This window comes from Mus caroli, unplaced genomic scaffold (assembly GCF_978045245.1).
Source record: "Mus caroli unplaced genomic scaffold, Mus_caroli_1 scaffold_14, whole genome shotgun sequence".
Classification (NCBI taxonomy): Eukaryota; Metazoa; Chordata; class Mammalia; order Rodentia; family Muridae; genus Mus; species Mus caroli.
Window position 1 is genome coordinate 116,090,854 of NW_028227269.1, and position 17,269 is coordinate 116,108,122.

Here is a 17,269-nt window from a genome sequence, read left to right on the forward strand (position 1 = left end):
TTTCCTGTGGTTTAGGAATAAAAGCCAGGGCCTTTCATCTGGAGTCACTGACCAGCACTTCATTCTGTGTACAAAAGTTGAGGAGGACATTTTCTGCTGAGCATCTAAACTCAGCATTTTCATGTTGTCTGTTGATTCTCACTCGCTTATACTTGGGTACAATAGCAGCAAGGGACATCTGGGACACATGGGGCTGTGAGATGGATCCCAGCACTGACTCTCCATTTTAAGCCCTCATTTCTAGGCAAATGTGGTGGTGAATTACTTCTCCATAGGCGGAACTTACTAGTTTCCCTTCACATGGCTCTTTGCTCTTTCTTGACTGATCATTCGCTCATCCATTCAAAAACAGGCAAAGGAACTGAGGATGTAGCTCAGTTGGTAGAGTGCCTACTAAGTATGCAATTCTTGGGTTCAGTCCTAAGCTTCTCATAAATCGAGTATGGTGCTATCGGTCTGTAATCTGAGCACTAGGGAGGTAGTGACTGAGGGAGCTCAAAGACATTCCTGGATATACAGCAACCTTGAGACCAGCCTGGGTTACGTGAGACCATGTCTCAAAAGAAAAACCAAACAACAATAACAGCAAAGAAGTCACATGGACGAGAGAAGTCCAACGATACAGCACAGGAGAACATGTCATGTTCTAAAAACGATTCATGTAACTAAGGCATACAAAGCCAGCAGCGTTGGCCAAGTCTAGATTCTAAGGACTTCAGAGGCAATGTTGAAAGAATAAGTTTTATCCTGGAGGCACAATGGACTTTAAACTCAAGGGACATCTTGATCTGATTTGTTTTAATGCTTGAGACAGAAGGCCAAGTTTAAGGGAGTAATTACTGACTTTAGTAGTGTGGGTGGCTAGGTCAGGACAGGGTAGTTTTTGAGATATTACAGAGGAAAACTGACTAGGCTTAGAGAATGACTAGCTGTATCAATGAGAATGGGAAATAGATCAAGGTCTTCAGCTCCCTTGGTCACTCTGCCAGTCAGGGATCATGGAGTCTTACTCCTTCTAGCCACTTAACATATTGTCTGTGTGCACCTAGGCAGTGTGGTGTATCAACAAAGAGACTGATTTCTTAAGTGCTAGAGGCAGTTCAGTTAATGATCGTGTAGATTCCATGTTTGGTAAAAGTCACTTCCTGGTCCATGGATGGCACCTTCCTGCTGTGTCTTCACCTGGTGAAAAGAACAACGGATCCCTGTGGGATTCTTAAAAAAAAATGCTAGAATGCCATCCCTGGGGGATCCACTGCCATGACCCATCATCACCACCAAAGGGCCCCTGCTATAAAGACCATCACACAGGGGTTCCAGCCCGAGTTTGAGGGAGTATAAGCATCTAGCCCATGGTTGCCTACTCCCAATTCCCTGTAGTCATTAGATAAAATTGCTCTCAGCCCCTCCCCCAGCATCGTCTTCTCTGCCAGGTCTGGATAACAGCCTTTTCTTCTGCTCAAGCATTTACCATCCTTTCTGTGTGGTCTTGTCTCCACTGTGCCGGAGACGCTGTTTTGGGACCAGCTCTGTTTTCTTCTTTCCTGCTCCTTCTGTCATTCATGTCCTTCAGGGCTGCTCTATTGTCCCTTTCCAGCAGCTAATGCCCTTTGCAGAGCTCTCCAGGTCTTCTCCCCACCTGATTGAAGCTCTTCTGGGTGCCTGCAGTTGGTTGTCACCATTCCCAGGCTCATCTTTGATGACCTATCTGCATTTCCTATGTGCATTCATCTTCCCAGGGACAGGTGCTTCTGTCCAGTTCCCCTGCCAGGCCTTAAACCTGGCACCAGTGACTTAAACCTAGGTTTGCAGACAGTGTGTGCATCAACTTGACACAAATCTAGACATACTTTGGAAGAAGAGATCTCAATGAAGGAATTGCCTCTATCAGATTGGCTTGTGAGAATGTCTGTGGGAAATTTTCTTGATTGACGCCTGATATGGGAAGGCCCAGATTGATGTGAGTGGACCCATCCTGGATAGTTGGGTTTGGATTGTATAATAAGCAAGCAAGCTGAGCAAGACATGGGATGCAAGCTAGTAAGCAGTCCTCTTGAATGCCCTCTGCTTCAGTTCCAACTTTCACATTCACTCATTGAGTTTTTGCCCTGACTCCCCTCAGTGTTGGGTCTTGGGTTGAATATCTTATCACACCAACAGACCCCTAACTAGAACGGAACTGATCTCAAAGCAGCTGTGCACAGACAGGTTTCTGGTATTTTTCAAAGGTTGGATAAAGTCATCCTGACTACATAGAATGCTTAAATCTCTCTTAGGATGTTATTATTTTTAATAAATCAGACCACCTTTTGGCCTTCCGAAAGAAGGTTATTCAACAAGCCTTTAACTAATTAAAAGTGGGTAAAAGGAGTCACTGAAACATAGTTTTTCTTTTCAAATCCAGCACTTAATTTTGAGGTCACTGTAGATTCTTGTACAGATTTTCCTGTTTCCTGCAGTAGTGAAACAACTGGGAAGTGGTTGTCTATGAAAGTTAACTTTTCTGAAACTGAGACCAGACACTTAAAGGAACAGAGATTCATTTTGGCTCACAGTCTAAGGGCTTCAGGGCAGGCACAGCAGTGGGAGCGTGGAAAGTGGTCTCTTCATATCTTGCTGGGTCAAATCACATCTCTTTCTTGCTCACTGACAAACAGCTGATGGCAGTGGAGAACTACTGGAGTCACTAGACTCCAAAAGAAGTCTCAGCACTAGGCTTGACTTAATAATGGAAAAAGGAACCTTCCTATATCCTTTCTGCTGGATCAAAAATAAGATTTCTAAGAGTGAAGAGATGACTCCATGGTTAAGAACAGCAATTGCTCTTCCAAAGGTCCTGAGTTCAATTCCCAGCACCTACATGGCAGCTCATGACCATCTATAACTGTAGTCCCATGGGATCCAATGTCCTCTTCTGGTATACATACATGCAGACAAAATACCCACATGTATAAAATAAATAGAGAGATAGGTAGATGGATAGATATTAAAAATGAGATTTCTGTCCTAGATCTTCAGAGCTTGGATTTTGCCTAATTAGAGGCAGAGATATATTGTACAAGGTCTCCATCCACAGCCTTTGCTACTTAGGAGCCCAGTGTGACCTGCCATGGGCTTCACAGTAGATTAATGTAGGGAAGAGAGAAGGAAAAGCCATTGAGTTCAATATCAACTCAAGACTTAGCTTTTAAAATAAATGATCGGATATAACTTGGTTGTTAGAATGCTTGGCTGGCATGCACAAGCCCTGGGTTCCATCCTTAGCCCTCCATAAACTGAGTGTGTTGGTGTGCACCAGTAATTCAGCACTCAGGAGGAAGAGACAGATGTTCAAGGTCATCTTTTGCTACATAGAAAGTTCCAGGGCAGTTGGGGCCATCAAGGCAAATTAGGAAATAATTCTGATTTATTTTTCATGTCCTTTCCTGTCTCTTTTCTTTTTTTAGTCAGAAATATTTTCCTGCACAGGAGGAATCGCTGTTGTGTTCAGGTAACTGAGTAGTTCCTGTCTACAATGGCCAGGCAGAATTGAAACATGGGCCCTCCACTGTCTACCCAGGAAATTTGGCTCCCATTCCCTTTGATTTTAGTATCAGGCCTTGTTTCTTGAGCAGGCTCCTCGGTGGTAGGGTTGGGGACAGCAGGAGGCAAAGAAGAAAGGACCAATATGCTTCTCATAAAGGGCGCTGGCCCAGTAGGACATGAAGACTTTGGAGCTACCTCCCTGGAAGCTGGGATGGGATCTAAGAGATGCAGCGGCTTCCTGTGGTTTATGCTGATTGATAGGCTTCATTGTGTCCTAGAGATTAGAGAAATAAGAGAAACACCACGTGACAATTAGCAAACAGGGACCAGAAGAAACACATGACAGATCGGTAGATTTATGAAAAACAGTGCTGACAGGCCCATTTTTCAGAGTTCAGAGTTTCGCTTGCAGAATTTAAAATATAATTAAAAAAAAAAAAACACCTCCCAGGATGCTTCTTCACATTTTAGATGCTTCACTTAAAGGAGAGAACGCAAGCCAAACAGTTTCTCATTTGTACCCACGTTCGGGGAGAGTTTCCTGGAATAGCTGTAGATTCCAGAACACATTTCCCTTTCCTCCACCTAACAATCCCAGGGTCACTGACTACACAGACAGGGGCAGAGATGTGCTCAAGCCAGAGGGTTCAAGTAAGCAGCAGACCCCGGTGAGACGGGGAAAATATGTTTCTTAGGTTTCCTTTTAATTTTTTTCTCTCAATCTTCATCCTTTTTGTCTTTTTTCCTTGGTTCTCATTTCCTTTTCCTGTTTCCCTGGGGGGAGGGGGGGAGAGAGAGGGAGGGAGAGTGAGAGAGAGAGAGAGAGGGAGGGAGAGGGGGGAGGGGGAAAGAGGGAAGGAGAGGGACGGAGGGGGAAAGAGGGAGGGAGAGGAAGGGAGGAGAGAAAGGGAGGGAGGAAAAGTGAGGAGGGAGAGGGAGGGAGGAGAGAGAGAGAGAGAGAGAGAGAGAGAGAGAGAGAGAGAGAGAGAGAGAGATATCATGGGTTTTATACTCATTTGAAATACTAACCCTTGGTCAGAATTCAGAATCCATGTGGTGGGAAAGGGTGCAAAACATCAAACAAGAAAGTGATCCTCCTGAGCAGATAATCTATTCCACCTTAAAACTTTTCCACCTTAAAAGCTCCTCCTCCTCCTCCTCCTCTTCCTCCTCCTCCTCCTCCACCACCACCACCACCACCATCACCGCTGTTTATATCACTTCAGCTCTCTACCTGATTCAACTCAGTTACAAAACACCTCCCACTTCTAAGGGACACCAAGAACTCTTCCCAGAGCACCGGCATGCTTTCCCACCTTTCACCACAGGGAGATGAACCGCTGCACAAACAAAACCAGTTTAGAACAACCTGGGTGGAGCTGCTGGGTAACAACTCAACAGACCACCAGCTGCCCAGCTCTGGGTCACTGTACCTCACTCACTCCCTGGCTTAACCAGGGTCACCTGTTGAATCCCTGGAGAAATTTTTGTTCCTCTGGAGACCTGACTGGGTTTGGTGCTGGAGGCTTTTCAGCTTCTAATTACGGTGTTCGGAAAGAGAATGGAGACAGCTTTAAAATAACGAGAACGCTGTTAAAGGAGTCGATGGTGCTGCGTGACAAAGAGAAGTGCTGGCTCTGTGTACAGTGTACATTTAGCCTGTCAGCAAACAGAGCCTTCTGCAGGTACCACAGAGATGCACGTAGGACGCCGAAGCCGTGAACCCGGAGGTTCTGGGTTTTGCTTTCACAAGCAGCTGCTGAAATTGGAATAGCGGCTTAATAGAAATTAGAGTTTATCCTTTTGAATCTCCTAGCAATTTGCCTCTGTTGGGCCCTCCGTTCATTATGATGCAAAGAGAAAGAAAGGCCTGCATTCCTGTTGCCGGGTCCGATTCAGCTGAAAGCCAGAAGTACAGTGAGTGTACTTCCTGGTCTTTGACCCTTCCTGGTAGCTTTTGAAAAGCGGAGTTTGTATAGAACACTAACCTCCTTCTCCACATTCACTGCCCATTAAAGTTAGTAAACCCACTCCGAGGCCGGCAGAAAACCACTTTAAAAAAAAAAAGTTCACCTTCACCTCCCTCCTAGCTTAAAAACAGGGTGTCTACCTTCTCACCTCTGCCATCAGCAAACTGAAGCACTAGCCTGTGAGACAGATGTCCCAAATTGTCTCTTGTGCTTTGGCACAAAAGGGCCAGTGACATAGAGGACAGTTGTTTTAAAGTCTGTAAGCTTGAACAGACCAAAGCAAGATAATATAAATACAAGAGAGTAGAGTGTGTTTCTTTTTTTTTTTTTTTTTTTTGGTTTTTCGAGACAGGGTTTCTCTGTGTAGCCCTGGCTGTCCTGGCACTCACTTTGTAGACCAGGCTGGCCTCGAACTCAGAAATCCGCCTGCCTCTGCCTCGAGTGTGTTTCATGTGTGGACTCTGCTGTAAGACTTTTCAATCTTATCTGCACAGTGGTCTTCCTAAGGGACCAAGTTACAGACAGGCAGCCATGAAGCAGAGAGGTTAAGCAACTTGCCTACAGCTAACCAGCTAACTGGGCAGAGTGGGTTGATCTGAGTCCGGGAAACCTGAATCCAAGCTTAGCACTAGAGGGGAGCTGGACCCTGGAGATTCACACAAGACAGTTATAAAGCAAATTCCAGGATAGATAAAAACATAAAAAAACTGATCTGTCCATTCATTTTTAAAGGTCATTTAAAGTCAAGTTCAGAATTGATGAGGTTAAATTAAAACACAGATGTACACTGGAGTTTAAAGAGAGACTGACTACTCTATACTAGGTAGGGTCAGTAGTAACCAGAGGCCCGGTACCTGGATGCTGTGTTTAGCAGTTAAGGGAGGAACAACAGGCTCACTTGGCCACAAGTTAGTTTATACTTCTCTAGCTTCTCCAGCTGAAGGTGGACTCTGGAGCAGTGGGTGCTGCTGAAGACTCACAGGTTGAAGTCAACCATCTCCTAAAGCCTGTCAGGTAAAAATACTGTCAAAACAAAAATTGCACAGCAGAAGAAACTCAAAGACTCAAACCAAATTACAGGAACCTTTAGTTCCCCAAACACCTGCCCTAGGGCAAAGCAAAGAAGCTAATTGGTGTGCACTGGGCTTGCCAATCAGAGGATTTTCAGGGTAGCATGGAAATCCCCTCAGGCTGTGGAAACAGTAGGGATTCTAGGCAGTGAATAGGCCCCAGAGGAATTGCCCAGGAGCAGCACAAAGAAGAATTTCTGCTCTCTGGTCACTGGCCTGAGCCTCTAGGCCTCCAGAGGGACTTTAGAGGGTGCAATGAACTCAATAAAAGAACTGGAGAACCCTCCTAGCCTGTTGAAATTGTAGCAGGTGCCAGTGACTCTGCTTAGGTAACTGATCATTTACTTGAGCAAAATCTGTCCTCTGTAAACAAACAAACAAACAAGCAAAACTCAAGAAAATGGGGTGGCATTAGCTCTGATGAGATCAGCCTTGAAACAAGGCACTCAGGTTGAGCAGTGAGGTCTGTGCCAGGTGTGAATGCAGAGAATTGGAAACTTTCCACACACTCCACCGGACAGCCAGCACTGATAGATTCTGACAGTCCCTGGGGACCAAGAACCAAAAGCTTGAGAATGAGGTTCACAACAGAGTTAGCCCCTGCTGGGGTGGGGTAGGAGTGGGGAGGCAATGAGTACAATGAGCAAAGAGGTTCTGGAGGCAAGGCATCATGGGGCAACCAGCACACTGCAGGGCCGGAGACTGGCAGAGTTTTTGTTAGCAGCCATGGATAGAAATGAATGGTGAAGGTGAGTTAAGGAGAGAGAAGAGCCTCGTGAGTAATATATTCACTAGTGTAACTGGAGTTTCAGGTCAAAAGGCCCAGTGCTGGAGCCCAGCAGGCTTCACTCAGCCACCCAATTAAAGAGAAGAGAACCCGAGAACGGCAGAGAAGAGATTCACTCAGTGTGACACATTCAGAACACACACACACACAAAATGGCTTCAATGGCTCTAATTCCATTTCCTTTTTTACAAAGATTATTTTTCAAGTTTTAATTGTGTGTCATTGTTAGAGTACAAAACAACAACAACAACACACCAAAACTCCTGGCTAAGAAAGTGAACTCTCTGGCTTGGGTGGGCACTGAACACTCCATCTGTGCCTCAGTCACTTTGACTAAGGGACCATCCTTAGAAAGGATGTTTAACTTCATCATCATGCTAAAGAGAGGTGGGTGGAATAGTTAGTCCTTTAATGAGATATTGTATGTTTTCCTTCACAGAATTCCTGCCTGTAGGATAGTAGCTCACAGACTATATAGCCTTATTAAGAGTCTTAAGTCTGCTTGCTTTCTGAGTTATTTTTTTAAAAAAAGAAAACAAAAAACATAATTTCTCCCTTTTTTCTATCTCTGTTCTAAATGCAATTTTCCTAACACTTTGGGCTCCCCACCCCACGCCCTACCACTGGGCAACAATTTGGGCTTCCTTGTCGCACTCTCTCTCTCTCACCTCTCTCTCTCTTCCAGCCATACAGATGCTTGCTCACCTCATCATGATTCCACATCAGCTTTAATGGCATGACTCCCCAACCCTACTTTTTACTCCTCTGGGCAGGTGCTAAAGTTTACAGTCTGCTTGCCTACAAGTCTTTCTTTAGACTATAATAAAAAACATCCTTGAGCTTCTGTTTGAGTACAATTCTAAAGCTTCCCCTCCCCCACCCCCAGACAGGGTTTCTCCGTGTAGCTGTGGCTGTCCTGGAACTCACTCTGTAGTCCAGGTTGGCCTCGAACTCAGAGATCCGCCTGCCTCTGCCTCCCAAGTGCTGGGATTAAAGGCATGCGCCACCACTGCCCGTCTTAAAGCCTTTTCTTAATGAGACGAAGAACCCCAAGAGGGGAATCCTGAATTTCCCTGCATCAGTATGTGTATATGCATGCAAGTGCCTGTGGAGGCCAGGGATGTATCATCTTCGATCTGAAGTCACAGGCAGTTTTGCGTATCCTAACATGGATGCTATGAACCAAACTTGGATCTTCCAGAGAAGCAGCAGGAGCTTCTAACCACTGAGCAATCCATTCCCACAAGTCTATCTCTGAGATACTGGTATGAGCTTCAGATTTAAGTAGAGAAGGGGTTGGGGAAAGGGGTTTGCATGATCAAGCAGTTCCAGTGAAGGTGTACGGTCTGGTGAATAATTGCCTCAGTTCTGGTCCTGCTAAGCAATCCTCACAATGCTTTTGGCTTGAAGGGTAAAGCTGCTTCTAATGAGATCATTATTTCTTCTTCAGGGAATGGCCTTGCCAACGTAGATGACTGCCCTGATTATGGCATGACCTGGTCCTCATGGATGACTGTCCCTACACAGGGAATGGCCTGTCCTGGTTTGCCCTTCCTAGAATCCAAGGTGACTACAGATTTAGGACAATGATATCTCTGTTCCTTCAGCTTTGCAGGGAGAGGAAATAGATCAGGCAAAGAAATACTGTGAGTGATCACCCCTGTGCAGAACCGGACAGGCATCTCATCCTAAGTACAAGAGACAAACACAAAAAGAAGGCAGAGATGCCAGGCTCTCAACCTACTTTCAGTTGCCCTCTGGGCCCACGTGAAGAGTTGGTGCTGTCCAGCAAAGGCAGTATCTCACTGCCTGTTAAAGGAAAAATTGCACATGGATACCTACATGACTCTTTTTTTTTGGTTTTTCGAGACAGGGTTTCTCTGTATAGCCCTGGCTGTCCTGGAACTCACTCTGTAGACCAGGCTGGCCTCGAACTCAGAAATCTGCCTGCCTCTGCCTCCCGAATGCTGGGATTAAAGGTGTGAGCCACTAGGCCCGGCCTCCTACATGACTCTTGCTTACTGTCTTTGCAAGAACCTTGGGTCAATAGCCAGATGCTAAGGGTTAGTCTCAGGTACAGCACCTGTCTGATGAGTGGACCAGAGAGAGCTACCTCACCTTCCTGAGACCATAAAGCACTTCACCTAGAAGCAGCATTTACATTTTACAAACCTAAGTCCAATTCTGGGGAACAGTTCTCATGATAGACTCTTTCAAGCAGGAAGTTTATTGGATGGGCTCTTGGGAACTCTATCTTTGGGGATGTGAAGATAAGGCAAGCTAACGAGGCTCAGCAGACAAAGAGACAAACTGCATGGTTGAGGACAGAGGCAAACTGCATGGTTGGTACCCAAAGCTGATGCAATAGCAGCACTCCTCCTCACCAAACAGCTGGAACCTGTCTGGTTGACTAAAGTAGCTGCTAACTGTCCTTTGCTGCAATATAATGGTGTCCTCCCTCTTCCCATCTGACATGATGACACACTCAGAGAAACCCATGCAAGGACAGATTGAGAGTAAACTCTAGGCCTGAAATTATCCAAAGATGTGTCTGAAAAGGACCCGGACCCCACTTCCACCCCCAAGCATTGTAGCTAGCTATACTGAGCCACATGCACAGGCTTCTGACAAAGAAAAAGACAATTACCCCGTTACTAGCTAGCCTGAGTGAATGGAAGAATCAAACTGCAAAGACCAGGAAGGCCCCAGGCATTCCCAGAGGGCTGTGGGGCTAAGGTGAATTCATGTAGCCTGAGTGGAGGCAAGAGACCCAAGCATCAAAAAAGAATGAAGGAGGAGTCTAGTGTCCAGAGTTACAGATGTGAAGATGCTGATAGGTTAAACAATAATCCTTTCAAAGTGGGGCCAATGTAACCCTTCCCCTTTGGTTTCTGCTTCCTGCTTTCTTTTATGTCTAGTCAAAATTCAAATGCAAACTTGGTTCTTCTCCTCCACTGTGTCACTTGCAGTGACAGTAACTGGTCCTTCACCACACTTTCTCCCCCTGCAGTGGAGAAATCAGAGAATAAGGAATTATACTCCTTTATCACGCCCTGTTTAGAGGGGTTAAGCCCCGACTGGGTAAGGGCTTCACCCTGAGGGAGGTCTTTATCTACAGAGGTCTTCATCAACAGAGCCTGCAGCAGTTAGAATTAGTGCTTTGGTCTTGAGAGGCACCATTAACAAGACCATAACCAATGAGCAAGTCCTTAGTACCCATTATAGGGAACAGATTTCCAAGCAAGGGGACAACCAAATAGACGTCCCCTTTAGTGTTTCAACACTAAAACTTGGCTTGCCAGGATTTAAAGGATTTAGCAAGATTCCTTACAGCATGCAGGCTGTAACACATGATTTTCTGAAAACCCTTGTGGTTTTGAGACAGTGTCTCCTATAGCTTGGGCTGGCCTCTAACTTACTATGATGCAGGGCCTAATCTTAAACTCCTTATCTTCCTGCCTCTGCCTCTTACTGGAGTGTGCTAACACATATTGCTTGCTATTCTGATTGTGAATCACTTGTCCACTTCCCATTCTGCACCTAAAGGAAATGTCTACCCCTCCCCGCTCCAAATCTAGTGACTAGGTAAGAGTCTTGTTTCCATTTTAAGGCTACATTGTTACTGATGCTTATACCCTTGAGGTGGGAGAGCAAAATGATGGCTGAAAGAAAGACTAAAGATTGTTTAAGGTCACATGATTGACAGACTTAAGCTAAATTTAGAATTTATGAATTTGGATGTTGCCTTATGACAGTCATTTTAAGGGAGGGAAAGCCTCTGTTTGCAGTGATCTTTAAGAACTTGGGTGATTTCTTCATTTAAAGACATAAAAATGCATCTTGCCAAATCTCCTTCTTTTCCCCTTTAAATTGAAGCCATTTGAGGGAGAGACTGCGGTATTCCACCAGGTGACTTTCTAGGAGTTCCCATCTTGGGATTTCTGAAGACACTGGTTGTAGTACTTCAAAACTACTGTGTATGTCTTAAAGTTACCTTTGGGGTATCTTGGGGGGGTAGTTATCTTTCAAGTTCCTAAGATTCCTGGGAACCTGATTCAGACAGCCATGAGGGGAAACTTCCTAGGAGACAACGCAGAGAACAGAGGTGGGTGTCAGAAAACAGCGGCCATGGGCTTCCTTGTGAGATGGAGGAGGAAGGGCATGGAGCTGGAAGAACCACAGAGGGAGGCACAGCACAATGCCACTTCCTCAGCAGGATTCCTCTGGCATCTCCAGACAAAGATCTTTCTAGCTCGAGTGAGTATGGCAGCTGCCTGCCTCCATTTCTCTAGGAGCCATGCAAACTGTGTCAAACCACCAGTTCCCCTCCAGATTCAGCATCACTTCTGCCAACTGGGTAAAAATAAAATGGGATATGAGAAAAATTTACAAATAAAAATCTTACAGCAATCCTGGCAATCCTATCTATTTCCTGGCGATGTAATGTGTGCTCAGAGACTTGGATGTGACAGAACACAAAGACCTGCATAAGAAGTCCTGGGTCCTGTCCAGTGGGCCCCAAACTGGGTCATTCTACCAACAGGGATAGGCATTTGAAAATTGCCTGTTGGCCATTTGAAGATATTTTCATTTCTGATGGGCCTGTAATCTTCGAGAAATGAACTTCAATTGCTTTTTCTGCAAGTACTAAAAAGTTACTCTTATGTCTTAGAGGGCCCCGGCAAAGCACATGTCAAGGACTGGTAGGTCAGTGGGTCTGAAATCACAGCTCTGAAATGAACACTTGATACTGTATATAAATTGAATGATCAGCTGGGTGATTTTAGAACTACCTGGGTGGAATTTATGTGTCTTCTGGATGAGATGATGGTTCTAGGCCAGTGGGAGTACCTGACACAGAGCACTGCAATCAGCCAGGAGGGGAGGAGAGCTGGGCGGGAGGGGGTGGGTAAGTGGCTTGACCCCCGACCTAGTCTTTTCACCCATCTCCTTCTGATTGTCCTTCAGCATGAGTGCAGCTACTTACAGGGCAGTTGTCCCTTGCTGTGTGAGAGCAAGCTCAGGATGGCTCAGCATTTGCTTGTTCTGTGAGAGATGGTCAAGTGCACCTTGACCTACATGTCCCTGGCAGATTGGGAGATCTGAGAGCAAGCTTGACAATTTGCAGCCTTAGCTTGGAAAATCGAGTCATTACTGATTGGTGATGTCTTTTTTAAAAGATGGCTAATATTCATAGGCCAAATTCAGATCTTTTAATTTAGATCCTGGGCTTTCAGCAAGAGATTGAGAGGAAGAAAAGTTTTACAGAGGGCAAGAAATAAGTTGAGACAGAGACTGATGAAATTGTAGAAGAGTGAGACAAAAATTAAAACAGTACTAATAAGTTGAGGAGAAGAGACACGGGGAGGGTGGATGGGTGTAGCTGAGCTAAAGAGGAGACAAGGAGGGAAAGGGGGTTAGTGAAATAATATTTCCAAGTTTATTAAAATGTTAATATTCCAGCTCTTATAACTATCTAATTATTCTATTTTCCTTCTCTTTTAAAACTGTTTATTTTTATATGCATTGGTGTTTTGCCTGCATGTATGTCTGTGTGAGAGTATTGGAACACCTGGAACTGGAGTTACAGATACTTGTGAGCTACTATGTGGTTAGTGGGAATTGAACCTGGGTCCTTTGGAAGAACAGCTAGTATTCTAAACTAGCTGAGCCAACTCTCCAGCCCCTCTTTATCATCTTGGAGTAGGAGTAACCTATTTTCTTCTTGGCTTCTAAACTGTAACTATCCCTTATGATAAACACAACTAAAATTCCTTTAAAGATAGCATTGGGGAAAATGGAAAGTGAATGGAAGAAAGGATGAAGAAAGGCTGCCTCATTGTTGCCTACCTACTTAGGATTCAGGACACCTAGGTGTGTGTGTGCTCAGTGTGTGTTCTCCATAGATTTTCTCCAGAAGGACCCGAGTGTTATAAACAACCTTACCATTCAAATTTTCCGACTGCACACAGCTTCAGTTGTACCAGACTTGATAGATCTCCTGTGAACATGAAGAGAAGACTGATTGCAGAGAACAAGTGTGTCCAGAGCACAAGACTGGACTATTTTTCCTGCATAAGGTCTGCTGGGGTTTCCACACATGATGCCACCTCAATTTCCACATTAACTATGTGTACCTAGTTTCTCACTGTCCATATAGCATCTTCTTTGGCTAGTTGCCAGTTCCCATCTGCTGCCATTCCTGGCCCCAGAAGAGGAGAAGCACAAGTTCTATGATATTTGACAAGTCATTTAACAAGGGCCAACTATGAACAGCATATCACCTTTGATGACGACTGAGGACTCTGCACATCACAGCAGAAGTTATTGAAGCATATTAACAAGTTGTTACTTTTTCAATACAGGCAAGGCATAGAAAGAAAAGTTCAAAAGAGGGCTATTCTGCTTTAATAGGTGAAGACTCCCAGGTGCATCTCAATGGATGAACCTGAAGCAGACTCCTAAGGCTTGTGGGCCATATCTTGAGATGGTGCTCACAGTTACTTGATTTGCATCAACACAAGCTAATATTTAATTTCACTGTCTTCCTATCACACAGCCAAAAAAAAAAAAAAAAAAAAAAAACCCTGAGGCTTTGAAGAATCAGACTAATGTTCCCTGATCTGTAAATATATATTTAGAACCACCCCTTTTATGCTTTGCTCTCCAGAAGGAACATGCCACCATGATGCTTTGCTTTCCTAAGAACCTGCACTGCAGGAATTCCACACTTACTAACTGTACCTAGCCTACGCCCCGTTCTAGGTTGGAGCATCAAATGCATAAATAGGAATGGCAATTCTTAGACTACTAATCCATTTTGATTCCATAACTGAGAGTAATAAGATGCTTTTCTCAAGAGGCCATGGCAACTAAAATAAAAAACCACGTTGAACAGTCTAGGAAGCCTGAAATTTGAGAAGATTCAGACCATGTAGTTCTTTTGTCTTGAGATAGCATCCAACCTTGCCTGTGTTTTCCAGGTGGCTGCAGAAGCCTCATTGGCAGGAAGAAATAGGCCATGAGTTACAAATATGCTCGGTTAAAACATTTCCTTTCTGGAGGACAAAGCTGCCTGGGCCAGAATAGCAATCAATCACCTTGCTTCCACCGACAAGGAACAGAACTGCACCTCTCATCTGTATCCAAGCCTGATTCGATTCCCAGCTCCGGTGTGCAGCGCAGGGCAGCAAGAGCGTTGGATTCCCACCTCTGCTTTTCTTAGATAAACTGTGTATTGCTACCGGCCATGGCCGGGCTTTGCGCCCCTGGGAGTAATGAACACACCACACCGTCGGATCTCAGTCTGTACATACCTTCCTCCTGAGCAATTTTAACTTTTCCCATGTCCATTAGGCCTTCCAGCCTAATCTCACTCTGCCAATTGCTCCCATGGTGAGATCATTAAGTAAATTATTTTAAGATCAAACACCCTGCAGTGACAATGGCGTCCCATGTAAGGTAAATGCTTCAAAGGCCCCCCTTTCAAATTACAGCTCTCCGGAGTTCCTCGTCGCCTCTCCTAGGGCCTACCCCGCCACTGCCTGCACCGCTTGGCTTGTTGCCCCAGGCAAAGGTAGCACTGCTAATTGGCCTCTGTAACAAAACTGACCTGTGGACAGGATAAGGCTTGTTTGGAGCTTAGAGACAAAAATTATTCAAGGTTAAAAACACATGAATGCCCCAACTACGTCACCAAGAAAGCGGACTGAATGAATGTCTTCTCCCGCCGTTCCTGGTGTGAAAGAATGCGCTCCCGGCGCCCGGGCCGAACAAAGGCTCCTTCAGGTAGCCGGCGCCCGCACCCTCTCTGCGGGGCTCCTCGCCATCCTCTTAAACCCTGGGCCCAGGAGCCCCATCCTCGCCGGGGTTCCAGGCCCCCTCCTGGGTAGGGCCTTTGATCTCCCCGGCTAGTGGCAGATGGGACAATTTAACTGCTTGAAACAGGTGCAGCGAGTTTGCCTGACAGGTCGGGGCTTTTATTTCTAGCACATTAGCCGGGCGCATACAAATGGGTTTTTGACAGATTCAAGCAGGTAAAATAGCGCCGAGGCTCTGCGAAAGCGCGGTCACACCTGCCGAGGTGGCACAATTGCAAAAATGCTGCATAAATTAAAGACAGGTAAAACCTCAGGGCTCCCTGCAGCAGGAGGTTCTGGATTTTTTTTTTTTTTTTACTACTTGGAAAGGTGGTCTGTTGTGGTGGGAATGGGAGGGCATTCTCCAACGAGTAAACACCAAACCCCTTGATCTCTTTGGGCTCAAAAGAAACCGGGCTTGGTCGGGGTGGTTCCCAGCCATCCTCCTGTGGCGGTGGCTTGTCACACTTCAGTGATACTCGCTGGGACTGAGAAGGAGAGGGGGAATAAAGCAAGCACCCCTCCCGGCTGCCCTGGGGCTACCCTGCAGCCCCCGCCCCTCGCTCCCCTCTCGCCATTCTTCCTCTCCAGGTGAAAGATTGGGATCTACAAATTGTGCTTAGCTAATGAAATAGCTCACCCATTGAGGAAAGTTTGGTAAATAGCAGTCTTCTAAGAGCATCCACGGAATCAGGGAAGTGGCAGGTTGTGTTAGCCAGCCTTCTCAGATGTGGGGAAAAAAAAGAACGATTTTGGACCTATTGTCGGTTACTCTCATTTTTCTTGGGGAAAAAAATGCTGAAGAGGAACGTTCTTTTTGTTCTTCTAATTGGAATATACAAGTAATTTACTTGCAGCAAAACTGTTCCAGAACATTGTGTGTGTGTGTGTGAAATAATTTTAAAGTTGCAAAATGTGATGCTATTTGGCAGTAATTTTTATTTTCTTCTTCATATAAGTTCCTGGCAATCGTCTTTACGTCGTAAAATTAGCTTTCAAATTAATAACAAATTCATCCCCTTTTCCCATCTCCATTTTCTAATTTCTGAAGGTTTCGAGAGTGCGTTTTCATTCTCAAGAATGTTAGTTAGGCATCACAGTTAAAAGCCACAGCACCTTGGGAAGGGGGCTGCTCTTTCCCTGACTGTGCTTCTAGACCAAATTAAACATCACCTCTTGCCCTTTTCTTGGCCTTGCTGCTCACTAATGGGCTGAGAGAGACAGCACTTACAAGATAGGGCAGCACTCAAGAGTCCAACCTGGAAAGAAGGACCCCCCTAATCAAAGATACTTCTCTGGAGGCCATGGCATTTTCTCTGTTGAAATCACAGTCCTGAGCCAGTTACTGCATAGAATGACTAAAACATCACAGGACACTGAAGTTAGCTCCAGGTTTTAAAGAGGAACTATAATGGAGGGAAACGAAGGACCAGCTACTCAAAGTGAATTGTTTTGTGAATGTTTTTATTTGCCTATTCATTGAATGAATTCAGCCAGCTTGCTGAGAGCCATGGTGTAGAAGGCACTAGGGGGCATGCAGATACTCTGTTCAGAATGGGGCCCAGGGGCAGATCTGGGACAAGGACGTGTGCACACATATGCATGTGCACAAGAAAAGATTATGGGGTAAAGGAACAGTTAGTAAGGCAGTACAGTACACACTTTTACTTAACAGGGCACAGAGTACAAAGGAAGAGTAGCTGGCCTTACCAAGAAGGGGTTATCACCAAGTACAGGAAGGGAGCTTTGTTGGTTTGTTCCCTTGTTTGTTTTCTGAGACAGAGTTTCTCTGTGTAGCCCTGGCTTTCCTGAAACTTGTTTTGTAGACCAGGCTGGCCTCAAATTCACAGAGACTCACCACCTAGCCCTGCCTCCTGAGTGCAGGGATTAAAGATGGTCACCACTGTTGAGATTTTGTCTAGGCTCCACCCAACAGCCAGTTGCACCTGACTCACTATAAAAGGGGCTGCTCCCACACACACACACTCCTCGATCTCTCTCTTGCTTTCTTGCTCTTGGTCTGTTCTCTTGTTCCTGCTCTCCACTCTATTATCCCCT

At 45.3% G+C, this 17,269-nt stretch overlaps 1 long non-coding RNA gene across 1 annotated transcript; it reads right to left on the reverse strand.

The window, feature by feature from the left end:
• Positions 1-2,104: 2,104 nt before the first annotated feature.
• Positions 2,105-14,517, reverse strand: LOC147001354 (uncharacterized). Its single transcript, XR_015045144.1, has 3 exons — positions 14,453-14,517; positions 13,299-13,353; positions 2,105-3,799 (listed from the first exon to the last, which is right to left on the reverse strand). It is a non-coding gene; the product is annotated as an uncharacterized LOC147001354 (long non-coding RNA).
• Between the last annotated feature and the right edge of the window lie 2,752 nt (positions 14,518-17,269).